Genomic DNA, 15,966 nt, shown 5'->3' with positions numbered 1-15,966 from the left:
AACATGCTGCCCAGAGTTACCCTGGGCTAGCCCCTGGAGGTATTCCACCCTTTCAGAAACCCTGGTACTTACTATAAGGGCTGTCTAGGTGCCTCCAGGCATGGGCAGAAGCAAAGAAAAGCCACGAATAATAGGTCAATTGGATTGTCCCCGGGCAATGGGACTCTTTATGTTTTCTGGCTCTGAATGTGTGGTTCAGTATGTCTGAATTGGACCTGACACGTCTTTTCAACCCATCATGATTTGGTCTTGATTCAACAGAAAAGGTCAGTGCACTGCTAGAAACGCCACCGAGCCGTGCCCAGCCAGGGCCTTTCCCAATCAAGCAGCCGCGGACAAAAGGCTGCAGTGATGGGTTGCCGTTGCTGTTGTTCAACACTGTGTGATTGCCACCCTGTTCTTTTGAACTCTCTCCAGCTTGGCATTTTGTCTCCGCTTCAAGCAGGTGTTTTGTTGCAGCCAGGAACACAGGCCTGCGCTGGGGTCTTTCAAGTGCGCTGATTGTGCAAATGAATGTTGCCTACGAACTTTCCCCGGGCGATGCGCTGATCCCCAACCTGCTCCCGCCACGCTAATCCAGCTCAGGGACATGTGGGCACATGAAAGCCTTTTCTTTTTTTTTTCTAACTCGCACTTTTTAATTGATATATTCTGCCCACTATAGACTTCCTCTGTGTTTGATACAGCAGTTTAATTATGCGGAGAGAGAAATCCACAGAGGCTGGATGAAATGAGCACGGAATCAAGGCGGGGAGAGAGTGAGACGATATAATGATGATGAGTGTGCGGTCGTGGATTCACCTCTGACTTGAAAGGTGGAAAGACGGGGAAAATGATCGTCTGCACACTGAAAACAAGGGGAGGTGGTGATGTTTTAATAATGTGACCCACACGGCAATAACTTCTGTGTGGATCTGTGTCTGTGTGTTTTTGATAGCAAGACATAACTCACAGTTTATTAAATTCTGGCTGGAGATATTTGTATTTTCAACCACCAGTCCTTCTCCCTAGAAATTTGATTAGGAATTAAATGCTAATGACATAATTGAGCACTTCCATTTCTTTTTCTTGGGCATTTTTATGACACGAGGAACTGGATGTAATTGCTGAAAAAGGGCATCGTGTGTTTGGGTTTCGGAGCTGTGTTGCTTGGTATTCATATGATTTTTACAGTTAGTTTACCACGCTAACGCCTATCTTAAGAGAAAGAATAAGATACTCGCTTTTCAATTCCCTGCTTGTATTTGTCTATGCCATGGAAGGAGTGTCTACTTGAACACAGAGTTGGGAGACCCACCATCTAAACCGTATCAGGAGACATGACTCACAAGAGAGACAAACCAAGACAGAAATGGCCAGGTCTCTTGGCTGAAGCAGGAGGTGCCAGGGCCTCCTTCCTAACAGGGACCCTGACCAGGCTGGCAGTTGTGCAAGTCACTCAGGAACCATGAGCTCTTATGGGGGAATCACTTGCTTATTTACACTGAAAACAACATGGCCAAACAACCTACAGCTCCTCCCAAAAGACGTGGGATGAATCTTAGAACGAACAATAAGAAAAGTAATTTCATTTGAAAAATGTATGGGTTTCTTTAGTACTGAATTATTATGATGATTATTTTAAATATAACACTTTTAACATGTCAGAGACTGGTTTACATCCCTCTACAAAGAAAAGTTTAGTATGAAATCTGAGACTTCTGATTCCCAGTAAAGTAATGGGCCTCTTAACTCGAGGAAAATTCAAGTTGCCTATTTGAGCTGTGTGGGATTTCATGTGCGTTTTATTATTTAGCACCGTATTTTGTTTCTATCATATGGAGATAGGGCAGAATCATATCTGTCCTTAAGTCAATGAGTTACAAAATTGTACTCAGCCCTATAAATGTTCAAGTATCAAACTTATTAATAATACTTTTTAAATACCTTTGAAAAATATTTTTAAAAGTGTTCTAATAACACAAAGAAACAATATTCCTAGCAACAATTCTTACATGACTGACATCATATGTCCATGGTGAAACTTACTTTACATAAGTGGCGAGATCCCTTGCAATGTCATATATCTGGATTACTGCATCCTATATGCCCAAGTTTTTCAAATTTCTATGCAGTTTATCCAAATTCTGGGCTTATTATTGTTTTTAACAAAAAATGGATTAAAACTTCACAATATTCAACCACACAACTTAAGATTCAACCACATAAACTCAAAAATCAGGAAAAAGTAGTATATAGAGAAAATAGTCAAGGCTTTTTGCTGCTGTTTTGTTTTGTTTTGTTCCCCATATCTTGAAGTGTATTTTCTCAGTGCAGCTATGTATTGAAACCTGGTTTCCTGAGCGAAGGCAGTTACTGACTTGTGCATGTGTCTCTCGTCTGGAGGGCTGGGTGTCCCATGAGAAGAGAAGGCCAGTTCTGGGTTCCAGAAGAGATGTCCAGCAGCTTTAGGGGACCCCACAGACACCCTTCAGAGCCCCAGGTGTGTGCAGAGTGGGGTGCCAGCTGCCAGGCCGTCATCAGCCCAGGACACCAGCCCTGGCAGCCCAAGGGTTTCTAAGGCTGACCTTGTCTTGTTATCCTCAATGAGTGAACATGGAGAAGCAACTTCTCTCCCTCCATGGAGAAATGATACAATTTTTCTACAGGCTTTTGAAACAGATGTTCTTAGCACCAGAGATAATTGACCCAGGCCATTGCCATTCTTTGCTTGGTTAATTCCTATAATTACATAATTTGTGTCCCATGAACTTAGCCTCTCATACAGCAGAAGAGACATTGTCCTCATATGCAGTAGTTTGAGACCAGGACCTCCAACTGGCCCTGGAGCACTCTGCACCCACCAGTGCCATCCTGGTCAGCAGGGATTGCCAAAGCTGCAGATCTGATCCTTCTATGCCTGCATAACCCCTTCTTCCCAAAGGGAAAAGCACAATGAGGGTAGTAGGATGAGAGCTTTTAGGATAAACACCAAAGCCTAATCGGATCTGCATGGCCCCTGCAGGATCCCAACCCAGGATGGTCATCTTCAGCCTCCTCCTGGGCTCTCCCTTCTCCTCCCTGCACTTCTCCCGTGGAGCTTATCCCAGGCTCTGCAGGGAGCTTCACCCCTTCTCAGAGAGGCCCATGAATCCCTTCCTGCAGGGCCCAGCTTCCAGCTTCCTTCCTTGGCTGGCACATTCTCATCCTCCAGACCTGGACTCCAAAGCTCTTTCTTCAGGAGAGCTCCCCAATGCTCTCATCATCCTCCAAATGGCGTCCTGTTGCTGGGAGGAGCTCTCCTGACCCCGCTTCTCTATCTTGCTGCCCAGGCCCACCACAATTACGTTGCTAATTGTGACTATTTTACTTTTGTGCCTTGCTTCTCGGTGAGAGCATGCACTCCATGAGAGAAGCAAATGGCACTGACATGGGACAAAAAGCAGTTGAATGAATGAAAGATGGTGGATAGGAGTGAAAAAGCTGAGAATATAAAGGGAGACACATTGTCACTCCCCAGTACTACCATGGCACCTATCAACAAGCATAAAAGAACTGATGGAAGGAACGCATGAGGATGATTGAGATGCAATGGAGGCCAGACCACCATTAAGGGGGCTATTGTTGCATTTCAGGCAATGCTTTATTGGAAAATAGAGAACAAGGACAATATAGGAGAGAAGTTGTGGCAGCAGTATCAACTGCTCACAGTGACTCTTTGGGTGCACAAGGAAACAAAAAGAATCAAAGATGACTTCAAGGCTGGTCTGCAGCAAAAGAAAGTATCAACAGAGTAAAGAGACAACCTGCAGAATGGGAGAAAGTTTTTGCAAACTATGCATCTGATAAAGTCTGACATCCAGCATCTATAAGGAACTTAAACAAATGTATAAGAAAAAAAAAAAACAAAAAATTGAGCAAAGGACATGAATAGATGTCTTTAAAAAGAAGACATACATGTGGCCAAAAAGCATAGGAAATAAAGCTCAACATTACTGATCATTAGAGAAACACAAATCAAAATCACAATGAGATACCATCCACACCAATCAGAATGGCTAGTTTTAAGCAGTCAAAAAATAACAGATGCTAGTGAGGCTGTAGAAAAAAAGGAATGCTTATACCCTCTTGGTGGGAATGTATATTATTTTGGCCACTGTGGAAGACAGTGTGGAGATTCCTCAAAGACCTAAAGACAGATCATTCAACCCAGCAGTCCCATTATGGGGTATATACCCAAAGGAATATAAATCATTCTATTATAAAGACACATGCATGCATGTGTTCATTGCAGCACTATTTACAATAGCAGAGACATGGAATTAACCTAAATGCTCATCAATGATAGACGGGATAAAGAAAATATGGTATATATACACCATGGAGTACTGTGCAGCCACAAAAAAGAACAAGATCATGTACACATAGACACATAGAGGTGAGCAACAGACACTGGGATCCTTCAAGGGGTGTGTAGGGGGAGGAGGGAGGGGATCGGGAAAATAACTAATGGGTACTAGGCTTAATACCTGGGTGATGAAATAATCTGTACAACAAACCCCCATGACGTAAGTTTATCTATTCAACAAACCTGCACTTGTACCCTTGAACTTAAAAGTTAAAAAAAAAAAAACAAAGACTTTGCTCTGAGTTGAGTGAAGAATGTGGGAATCATTAATACAAACAGAGGAATCAAGAGGGCTGTAAGGGTCTGGGCAGAAGTGTTAAGGATGCGTTTGGGATGCAATTTATTTGTGAGACTCCAAGAAGGTCCAGCTCGCGAATCCAGGCTTGGAGCTCCAGAGAAGAGTCGGTCACAGGGAATTCCCTCCCATCGAAGTGGTGGAAGTGGAGGGGATGCCGAGAAGCATGGGTGAGGACAGGAGCAGGAAGAAGTGTCCAAGGCAGGATTGACATGGGTGGGCAGCGAGACAGGGACAGAGGGAGGCAGCTCAGAGTCAGGAGAAGGCCTGGCTGGGAGGATGGTAGGGGTCGTGGTGAAAATAGCTGCATCAAATGAAAGGAAAACACCCTCCAGTGAACACATGAATTTGAAAACACAGTCGGAATGGGAGAGTCCCAGCAGGTCCATTTCAAATACTCTGGCCCAAGGCTGAGGAGGATGGCCTGTGGGAAGAAGGCCATGGGTTCACACCAGGGAGTCTGAGCTAAAGACCTAATAAGGTTGATGGCAGAAGGCAGGTGTCAGCAGGCAAGGGGGCTGTGTTTACTGGGGGGTGGTTCAGATGCCCAACCACTGAAGAGTGCCCAGAAACGGCCAATGGCTCCCTGAAGTACCAGATGAGAGGAGGCTGTGTTGTATAAAGAGACAAAAGTGGTCAGAGTTGGAGAAGCTAAGCCAGAGTCAAGAGGGCAGTTCAGAGACGGGGAGGGAAACAAATGGGTATGGACAGGTGGGTGAGGACTTCCCGGGGTAGGAGCAGCCACCCTTCCACAAGAGCAGCTGTACTCTTGTAGCCTCCAATTCTTTCACTAGACAGTGAGCTCTCTGAGGACCATGGCCCCCAGGAGACCCATCAGGAGACCACTGCAGCTGACCTCACATCAGAATAAGGTAAAATGAAATGAAAATCAAAGACAAAGCCCTAGACCCCCTAAGAACATTCCAAATTCATGCTCTCATCTGATGTTCAAAGACCATCAAAAGAGAAACTTCAGACAATTAAGTTTAAAGGAGTTTAGTTGAGCAAAGAACAATTCAAGAATCTGGCAGTCCCTGAACTGGAATAGATTCAGAGAGAGACTGCAGTGCTGTGTGGTCAACTAGGATTTATGGACAGAACAAAGGAAGTGAGGCACAGAAACACCTCGGGCTGCCGTATTTGAACCTGGCTTGAACAGTGGACCACCTGTGATTGAGCAAAACTTGGTGATTGGCACAAGAGCAGGTTACAGTCTGTCTACACATCCAGTTAGGCTTCAGTTCACCATGTACAGAGAGACCTGTAACGCACACTTAAAATATGTAAAGAGGCAGCCTTAAGATAAATTTACTTTAACAAGACAATCATTGGAAAGTGGAGAAGACGTTTCCATGTGCACATCTTTTGTTATAGTATTTGACAAAGAAGATGGAAAAGGGTCAGGTTGTGCCAAGAGAGAAACACCAGGTCTAAAGACCTAAGAGGCAAAGAAGCTTGAGCAAATGGCACAGTGGGGTCATGCATGCCAAGCATTCACTCAAGGCCAAGTGCCCAAACATCTCCCGGGGTGAGGCCACACGCACAGATACCATGAGGACAGGAGAAGAGAGAGAGATGCTCTTTCTTCTGCTGAGATGTTGGACCTCATTGAAAGGATGAAAGTATATCTCCATAAGCAACAGAAGAACCTAATTAAATTATTAGTGCTGCAGTACACACAGCCCTCTAAATACAGAAAGGCAGGCGATGAGAAGGCTGTGTGATCTCTCTGACGGGTTCTTGCATAAAGGCAGAGGCTCAGCTGCATCTGAAAGGAAGCCATCCTGGATGAATCAGAAGATAAATGACTTCAGGAATTTTGAGGATGTGGGCAGTAAGGCACAGGTGAAAGGGTGTCACTGATGGAATGGGAGAAGGGATGCATCAGGCGGGCACATAGGGCAGACAAGGGCCGAGTGCCTGGAGGGGAAATCCAAGAAATGCGACCTGACACTAGCCCAGATCTTGACCCTGGCTTCTTTGTAAGCAGTTACTTAAAACTCATTTTAAAAAAAGTAAACCATGACTAAGAGGAAAAATTTGGCCTCTGTCTAAATGTAACAAAAAATCCATTGTGTCACTGCCATCCTAAGAAACATGCTTTAGAAAATCCTAACCCTTTGCCTTTGAACAGCTATGCTGTCAGCACACAGAACGCCAGGCCATGCCCAGTGAGTGTTTTCAGTGGACTGAGTCTCGCCTGGCACAGAAAGATCTTCTACATAACCAAAGACACAAGGTGGCTGTGAAACAGATGCCTCAGCATGTAGCGGGGGGCAATGGCATTTTAAAAGGGGTAATTCAGGCTGGGTGCAGTGGCTCACACCTGTAATCTCAACACTCTGGAAGGCTGAGGTGGGAGGATTGCTTTGGGCCAGGAGGTCAAGGCTGCAGTGAGCCACAATCCCATCACTGCACTCTAGCCTGGGTGACAGAGGAAGACCCTGTCTCCAAAAAAGATGGGAAATACCACATGGCCCCTTAGTCTCCTTTCATGAGGCACTGTGGTCAGTTTTGTATTTCTGTCTTGATATCACAGGGTCTAAATAATTGCTTTGTAGTAGGAGAACCTGTTAAGACAGCCATGTGCGAAAGTGCCAGAGGGATCTTCCCGGGATTTCTGGATAGACGACTTTGTAAATAAGCCATACTTTTTAATTGCTCTGTCAGGAGGATCCCTCTTTAAGCAAAGGTGACAGGGACGGAATGCAGGAGCACTGGTCCTCCGTTCAGTCTGGCAGAGGGCTCCCTGCACTTGTCCTCAGCCTCCAGAGCACCCCTCAGATTCCAGGCACATAGTGACAATTAAATGCAACAATGGCACGGCCATGTTCACTGAGACCAAGGCAGGTTGGCTGCTTCCCAGAACAGCCCCCCAGCCCGTGCAGAACAAAGGGCCCAGCCCATCTGCACCTCGAGCTGAATGCCTCCTGCTCCAAAGGCTTTGCTCTGCTTCTCCAATGCCCCAGGAAGCCCTTGCACAGACAAAACTCAGAGGTCCAGGGGAGCCCGCCCTGACATTAATATGATAATGAATTCTGGATGCCTCTGACAGACGCCACAAAGGAGTGGGTTCATGGGATGCTAACTTGGCGAGGGCAGAGCTGTGTGGACTCTGTGTGGACAATGGGAACACGGGACAGGGTCAGCCACACACCTGAGCCTGTCCACGTGGGTCCCTTTGATTGAACTTTTTCTTGCAGTCATAAGAAAGAAGGGTCCGTCATGGCTCCATGTAGATAGTAGAGAATCCCGCTGTCTTTCTGCACACCTGAACATGTCCAGGTGGCCAGATTTATTTCCATGCAGATGAGGGAGAATTCGCTGTCTTTCTGCATACCTGAACATGCCCAGGTGCCCAGGTTTATCTCTATGCAGATGATGGAGATACTGCTGTCTCCCCACACACCTGAACATGCCCAGGTGCCCGGGTTCATCTCCATGGAGACGGTGGAGAATCTTGCTGTCTTCCTGCACACCTGAACACACCCAGGTGCTCAGGTTCATCTCTATGCAGATGATAGAGAATCCCTTTGTCTTCCCACACACGTGAATATGCCCAGGTGACCAGGTTCATCTCCACGCAGATGGTGGAGAAATCCCACTGTCTCCACGCACACCTGAGCACGCCCAGGTGCCCGGGTTCATCTCTATGCAGATGGTGGAGAATCCTGCTGTCTTCCCACACACATGAACACGCCCAGGTGCCCAGGTTCATGTCTATGCAGATGATGGAGAATCCCGCTGTCTTCCCGCACACGTGAACATTCCCAGGCACCCAGGTTCATCTCTATGCAGATGGTGGAGAATCCCATTGTCTTCTGGCACACCTGAACACACCTAGGTACCCAGGTTCATCTCTGTGCAGATGGTGGAGAGTCCTGCTGTCTCCCTGCACACCTGAACACACCTAGGTGTCCAGGTTCATCTCTGTGCAGATGGTGGAGAACTCTGCTGTCTTCCTGCACAACTGAACGTGCCCAGGTGGCCAAGTTTATCTCTATACAGATGGTGGAGAACCCCACTGTCTTCCTGCACACCTGAACATGACCAGGCACTCAGGTTCATCTCCATGTGGATGGTGGAGAATCCCGCTATCTCCACGCACACTTGAACATGCCCAGGCACCCAGGTTCATGTGTATGCAGATGGTGGAGAATGCTGCTGTCTTCCTGCACACTGGAACATACCCAGGTGCCCAGGTTCCTCTCTATGCAGATAGTGGAGAATCCTGCTGTCTTCCTGCACACCTAAACACCACAGACACGCAGGTTCCTCTCTGGAAGCTCCTACCTGCTCTGGCTTCCTCTGATGAGTCTAATGATTGACTAAAGGCAGCTTGACATTCCCAATGCAGGCCTCTCATTTATGGTAAAGAAAAAGGAGAGGAGATGAAAGCACTTGCAGCAGGTTTACGTGAGGATAGCTTCCAGTCAATGCAGAATCCTAAAGGTAAAATAGCTCTTTAGCTAATAACTATGACACGTTTCTGATGACAATTGCATTGACCATTGACCACCTTCAGAGAGAAGGGCTGGAGTTCTCAGGAGGCTACAGTGGCCTTGTACCCTTCAGGTTTGGCTTGAGTAAGCCTTCAGGCTGATAACTAGTCCTCACTTCAATCTGATGTGTCTAGCCTTCCTGTGCATTCCCTTAAATTCTAAAACATGCCTTAGGTAAATCACAGAAGTTGAAATGTTGGCAACACCAATAACAAGGAAAACAACAGCAAGTACGTCTTTGGTGCAAGGGGAGGAGAAGGAGTTGAACCTCGTGTCATACGAGGTCCCCATACAAAGTGGCACCAGTGTGCGGCAGTTAACAACTATTATATAAACATAATGGAATGTGCCTGGTGCTCTGACTGATGGAAAAAAACTGGTCATTAGCCACTGGGGGATGCCCGATGCCCCGACAGCTCTCCAGCTGCGATCCAAGCGTGTTTAAATAAAAACTTAGCACTCTTAACAAGGAGTTTGATAGAGTGTTAACAATCTTCAGCTTCAGGTCGAGCTGTTAACCAACAAAGTCATCATTAACTGCTGGTAATGACTGCGTTTCTTGGGATTATTGCTTAATTATGAAGTGGACGGCCAGAATCCTGCCTCCCGACTGAGGGAAATATTTTCTCATTGCAGTTGTTTGACTATAACCTCCTTTATTCCATACCCAGTGTCTGCCATCTGCAACTATGGAAGATGTTGTAGTGTCTGTGCTGCTGTCCAGAGGCTTTGTTTGCACAGCATGGGGTTGTTCTGGGGCCTCCAGTGAGCCTGGATTCTCTGCAGACAGTTAGCAAACACAGCAGAGCTGCTGGAAACCACTGATTTCTCAGGGGATACTGATTTATTATGAACCCAAGCAGGTCGCTGCAGTAGGGAGATTTCTGCATCCCAAGTGGCTGAAACCATTTAGGACTCACATATATATAGATATATATAGATATATATACACGCATCTACACACTCTCCTATTTCTCAGGAATGACTTGAGGGGGTAGTTTCAGAGGATCTAAACCTTCACGCTCACTCTGCAGTATGCCATTGCGTGGGGAAAATGGATGGTTACTTTCAGGTTTGGGTCAACAAAATCCACCAGGTCTTGTTCCAAGTGGGTGACCCCACAGGGGTCATCCCTGGGAGCATTCCCAGACCCGCAGCAATGATTTTCCCCAAAAATGACCACCTCAGGTAGCACTGACTATTTTTTTTGTTTGTTAACATAAAATGCTTCAATAATTTCTTTAGAAACTGAAATCTCACATACAACTTATTAGTTAAATCAAATTTTGGGAGGAATATTTTTAAAATTTTCTTTTTAATTTTGTAGGCACATAGTAAGTGTATATATTTTGGGGTTACATGAGAAGTTTTTGATACAGGCATGCAATATGTAATAATCTCATCAGGGTAAATGGGTTGTCCATCACTCAAGCATTTCTCCTTTGTGTTACAAACAATCTAATTATACTCTTTTAGTTATTTAAAAATGTACAATTAAATTCGTTTTGACTATAGGCCCCCTGTTGTGCTACCAAATACTAGATCTTATTCATTCTTTCTAACAATTGTTTGTAAGCATTAAGCATCCTCACTCTATTCACGCCCACTTCCCTTCCAGATTCTGGTAACCACCTCTATACCCATAAGTTCAAATGTTTCAGTTACTACAAATAAGTGAGAGCATGTGAAGCTTGTCTTTCTGTGCCTGGCTCATTTCACTTAACATAATGACCTCCAATTCCATCCATGTCGTTGCAAATGACAGGATCCCATTCTTTTTGATGGTGGAACAGTACTCCACTGTGTGTGTGCACCCCATTTTCTTTGTCCATTTGGCTGTTGGTGGACACTTGGGTTGATTTCATATCTTGGCCTTTGTGAACAGTGCTACAATAAACATGGGAGTGCAGGTATCTCTTTGATACACTGATTTCCTTTCTTTTGGGTATATGCCTAGCAGTGGGCATATGGTGGCTCTACTTTTAGGTGTTTGATGAACCTCCAAACTGTTCTCCTCAGTGGTTGTACTAATTTACATTCTCACCAACAGTGTACAAGGGGCCCTTTGTTCCACATGCTCATCAGCATTTGTTATTGTCTGTATTTTGAATAAAAACCATTTTAACTGGGGTAAAATTATATCTCATAGTAGTTTTGATTTGCATTTCTCTGACATGAGTGATGTTGAGCAGATTTCCATATATCTGTTTGCTATTTATATGTCTTCTTTTGAGAAATGCCTATTTAGGTCTTTTCCCCATTTTTAAATTTGATTATTAGATTTTTCCTGAAGAGTCGTTTGAGCTCCCTATATATTCTGGTTATTTATCCCTTATCAGATTGGTAGTTTGCAAATATTTTCTCCCATTCTGTGGGTTGTCTCTTCACTTTGTTGATTGTTTCTTTTGCTGTGCAGAGGCTTTTTAACTTGATGTGATCCCATTTGTCCATTTTTGCTTTGGTTGCCTTTGCCTTTGGGGTATTACTGAAGAAGTCTTTCCCCAGACCAATGTCTTGGAGTGTTTCCTCAAAATTTTCTTTCAGTAGCTTCATAGTTTGAGGTCTTAGATTTAAGTATTCAATCTATTTTGATTTAGTTTTGTGTGTATAGAAAGAGATGGAGTCTAGTTTCATTCTTCTGCATATGGATATCTACTTTTCCTGGCACTATTTACTGAAGAGACTGTCCTTTCCTCAATGCATGTTCTTGAAACTTTTGTCAAAAATGAGTTCACTATAGATGTGTGGATTTATTTCTGGCTTTTCTGTTCTGTTCCACTGGTCTATGAATCTGTTTTTATGCCAGCATTATACTACTTTGCTCACTACAGCTCTGTAGTGTAATTTGAAGTCAGGTAATGTGATTTCTTCAGTTTTATTCCTTTTTGCTTAGAATAGCTTTGGCTATTCTGTGTATTTTGTGGTTCAATATACATTTTAGGATTGTCTTTTCTATTTCTGTGATGAATGCCTTCAATTTCTTACATCAATGTTTTATAGTTTTCATTGTAGAGAACTTTCAGTTCTTTGGTAAAGTTAATTAATTTCTAGGTAGTTTATTTGTAGCTATTATAAATGGGATTACTGTCTTAATTTCTTTGACAGATTGGTTGCTGTTTGACACATAAAATGCTACTAACTTTTTTATGTTGATTTTGTATCCTGCAACTTTATTGAATTTATCAGTTTAAAATGTATTTTTTAGTGGATTCTACACATTTTTCCAAATATAAAATCATATCATTTTCAAACAAGGCTAATTTTACTTCTTCCTTTCCAATTTGGACGCCCTTGATTTCTTTCTCTTGTCTTATTGCTCTAACTAGGACCCCCAGTACTATGTTGAATAACAGTGGTGACACTAAGCATCCTTTACATATTCTAGATCTTAGATGAAAGGCTTTTGATTTTCTGCCATTCAGTATGAAACTAGCTGTGGGTGTGTCATACATGGATTTAATTGTGTCAGAGAATGTTCTTTCTATTCCAAGATTTTTATCATGAAGGGACGTTGATGTTTATCAAATGATTTTCAGAATGAATTGAAATTATCATGTGGTTTTTATCCTTCATTCTGTTGATATGATGTATCACATTGATTGACTTGCCAGTGTTGAACCATCCTTGCATCCCTGAGAGAAATCCTACTTGATCGTGATGATCTTTTTAATGTGTGGTTCAGTTGAGGTTGCTAGTATTTTGTTGAGCATTTTTGCATCAGTATCCATCAGGGACATTGTCCCATAGTTTTATTTTTCATGTGTCTTTGTCTGGTTTTGGTATCTATTTTGCATTAATTTAAGTGTCCATGGAAGGGGGTACTGGCTCCTTTATCACCATATTGGCCTTTTTAATTTATTCTAATTGCTAACCTGCTACTTCTGGTGCAATATTTTTAATGGTTTTAGAGTTTATGAAACTTTTTTTTTGAAATGTGCAAAAATCATGGATCTGAAGGAGATTTATTTTGAATGTACCTTCATTAGTCAAAATGTGGGGACAGATTTATGTGGGCTTTTGTGGACATTATAATTTAATTCAAACTAATTCATCTACTTTTGTTGATCTCATAGTTTACAATGCACCTAAGAAGTGAATTTCATAGTAGTTACTTGAGAAATAATTGCTGCAGGGGGATGTATGTATTTCTGTATATGTATATATAATATTGTAAATTATGAATTGCTTTTTATCTTTTTTTTTTTGCCCGTGTGAACACATGACCTGCCTCTCCTTCCCCTGAGGTATTCTTGTGCCTGGGGAGGGTTAGTGTTTCTCACAAAAGAAATATAGAGAAGATCCTGGAAACAGACAAATACTGAAGTGCCAAAAGAGGTTCCTGCATAAAAAAATTAGCTTAGCAAGCCAAGCAATTGTCTTGATGGAGAACCTTGATCAGAGAACCTCCTTGGAAGTTCCCCAGGCCTAGGGAAGTTGTGAAAAGGGTGGATTCCCAAAGTGAAGGCCTCTCAGCTTCCTCCCTTAGGCCTCTAGTCCAGTCAGGGAATGGTGTGCCCCAAGTGAAGGGGACCCCAAAGGCAAATGGGAACACAGTCCATTCTCCCTTTCCCTTTCAGATTCTGAGAGGAGGCTGCCGTACCACTTGGGAGTCACCCCCAGGTGTGCTTCCCCAGCCTCCCTGGGGCTCCAGGGCTATGCACTTGCAGAGAGTGTGGGCTACTGTTTCAGACAAGGGATCTAGAAAAAGGGGCAGGCCCCCGGGATCTGAGGAAGCCCTCCAAGGGTCCATCCAGGAAGGGGGCAGGTGAAAGGGGCCCAACCTGCCCAGGACCTGCCCATGTAGGGCAGGGGACAGGTTGGCCTGGGCTGGACAATAGCTGGTCCTCGACCAGTGGATGGAGTGTCCCACCCAGGGCCCCAGTTCTCCCTTGCTTTCCTGAGAATGGCAGCCCACCTGTGGCTCCAAGTCAGCCTGTGAGATGGAGACAGAAGTTTGGAGAGGCCCTGAGGGCTGTACATGGCAAAAGAGGCCTGACCCATCCTCAACAAGTGTGGATGTCACTAGTCAGACTAACTTCAAAATGCTATTGGCTGTTGAGGTCATTCTGGTTCCTGTGTCCTAGAGGGTGGGGATGGGGATGGGGGTTAAAGATAAAAGAAGGAAAGAAGGACAATAAAGTGTATGAACTTTTTTGGCTCCTTCAATTGAAAGCTGCCTCTGACTGTACACCTCTGATCCCGATATGTGAGATGCATGAGTCTATGTGTATGAACCTTTTTAACATGACTTTCTACATCTATATATGGCCTCGTTTCAGAATATGAAAGGCATAGCTGACATTTTTTTCCTGTCTCCACCCCTTGTGTGTTAGAAGCTACAAACAGATTTAGGGGAAAATATTGTGAAGACACATTTCTCTGTGCCAGTATTAAATTAAAGCAATATTAAAAATGCCTTTGAACACATTAGGCAATTTTAAAAGAATATTTATATACTCTTCTTGGGAACACACACTAATCTGTCCTCCCCAAGCCCCATGAGATTCCCCACCCTCAATGCTACCTACAGCCAGGTCTCCCAGTGAGAGGTCTAGGCCCAGCCTCATGGAAATGAACTCTAAGCAAACCGAATTTCAGATCAGTAGTGCTAACAATATGTGTCATGTTACTGATACTCTTAAACTCAGTAAAATAAAAGAATATTAAGGTTGTATATATACACTATAAACACCTGGAAGGTAAAATTAACTCTCTCTGTCTCTCTCTCTTTCTTTGTTTCTCACTCTCTGTGTCTCTGTCTTCCTGGAAACACTAAGCTGGCCATATTTTCACAGTAATGCAAAGGGCACTTGCAGAATATAGAACCATGTAGACAACTGATTGTAGAAAATCAGTAGTTATTTTCTGTGGATGTGTTGTGTGTTATTTCAGGCTACCAAAACACTAAATTCTGAAAAGAATGGCATGTTCTACATAACGCTTCTCACAGCAAACAAGCATGTTAAAGAATAGTGAATATAATGCAGACACATAAATCTATGATGTGTGTGTATGTATGTATGTGTGTGGGTGTGTGTGTATATATATATATAAATATATATATATTCAACCCCACTACACACACAAACATACACACATGCACACACACACGTACACATTTTAAAGCATTCACAGATGGTAAAAAGTCAAACTTAAATGGGAATCTCATCTCTGTTAACCAAACCTGTAACTCTGGTTTCTTTCTAAATTTGCTTACATTCCAAATTTGGGTATTCTCTCCTTTATATGGTTTTCTGTCTCCTACTTTGCCCATGGTCCACAGCCATAAGGCTCTGATGGGCCTCTCACTTTCAAAAATGGTAGGCTGTAGGCAACATCCTTAGCAAACGCTCCAGTTGTCTTTGGCCATCCAGCCCCCTGAATCAGTCCATGGAGTCTCTCCAGTAAAGTCAGGGGAAGCCATACTCCCTGCTGGGCCCCCTCTCTAGACATTACTTTGAAATAAATGATATGATTGAGTTTGGCATAGGATCACAGCACTACACATAATCCGAATGTCGAAATATTTGTACCTGCTCACTAAAACCTTGGTGTTATAACCATAATGCAGAGCACTGCATTTTTAGAAAGGCTAACATGATTTTTAAAAAATAAAACATGTCACATTTATGAATGTAAGATAATTAGAAAACTGTTTTTAAAGAAAATTATTAATCTTTTTCTTTCTCCTTTATTTACTCCACATTTCCTAATGTCCCCCAAAAGTGTTAATATGCCACATGATGGTTTTTCTCATCTATAATAAGAGGAAAGGCACAATA

This window comes from Nomascus leucogenys, chromosome 6, assembly GCF_006542625.1.
Source record: "Nomascus leucogenys isolate Asia chromosome 6, Asia_NLE_v1, whole genome shotgun sequence".
Lineage (NCBI taxonomy): Eukaryota > Metazoa > Chordata > Mammalia > Primates > Hylobatidae > Nomascus > Nomascus leucogenys.
Note: the sequence above shows the minus strand (reverse complement) of the source record.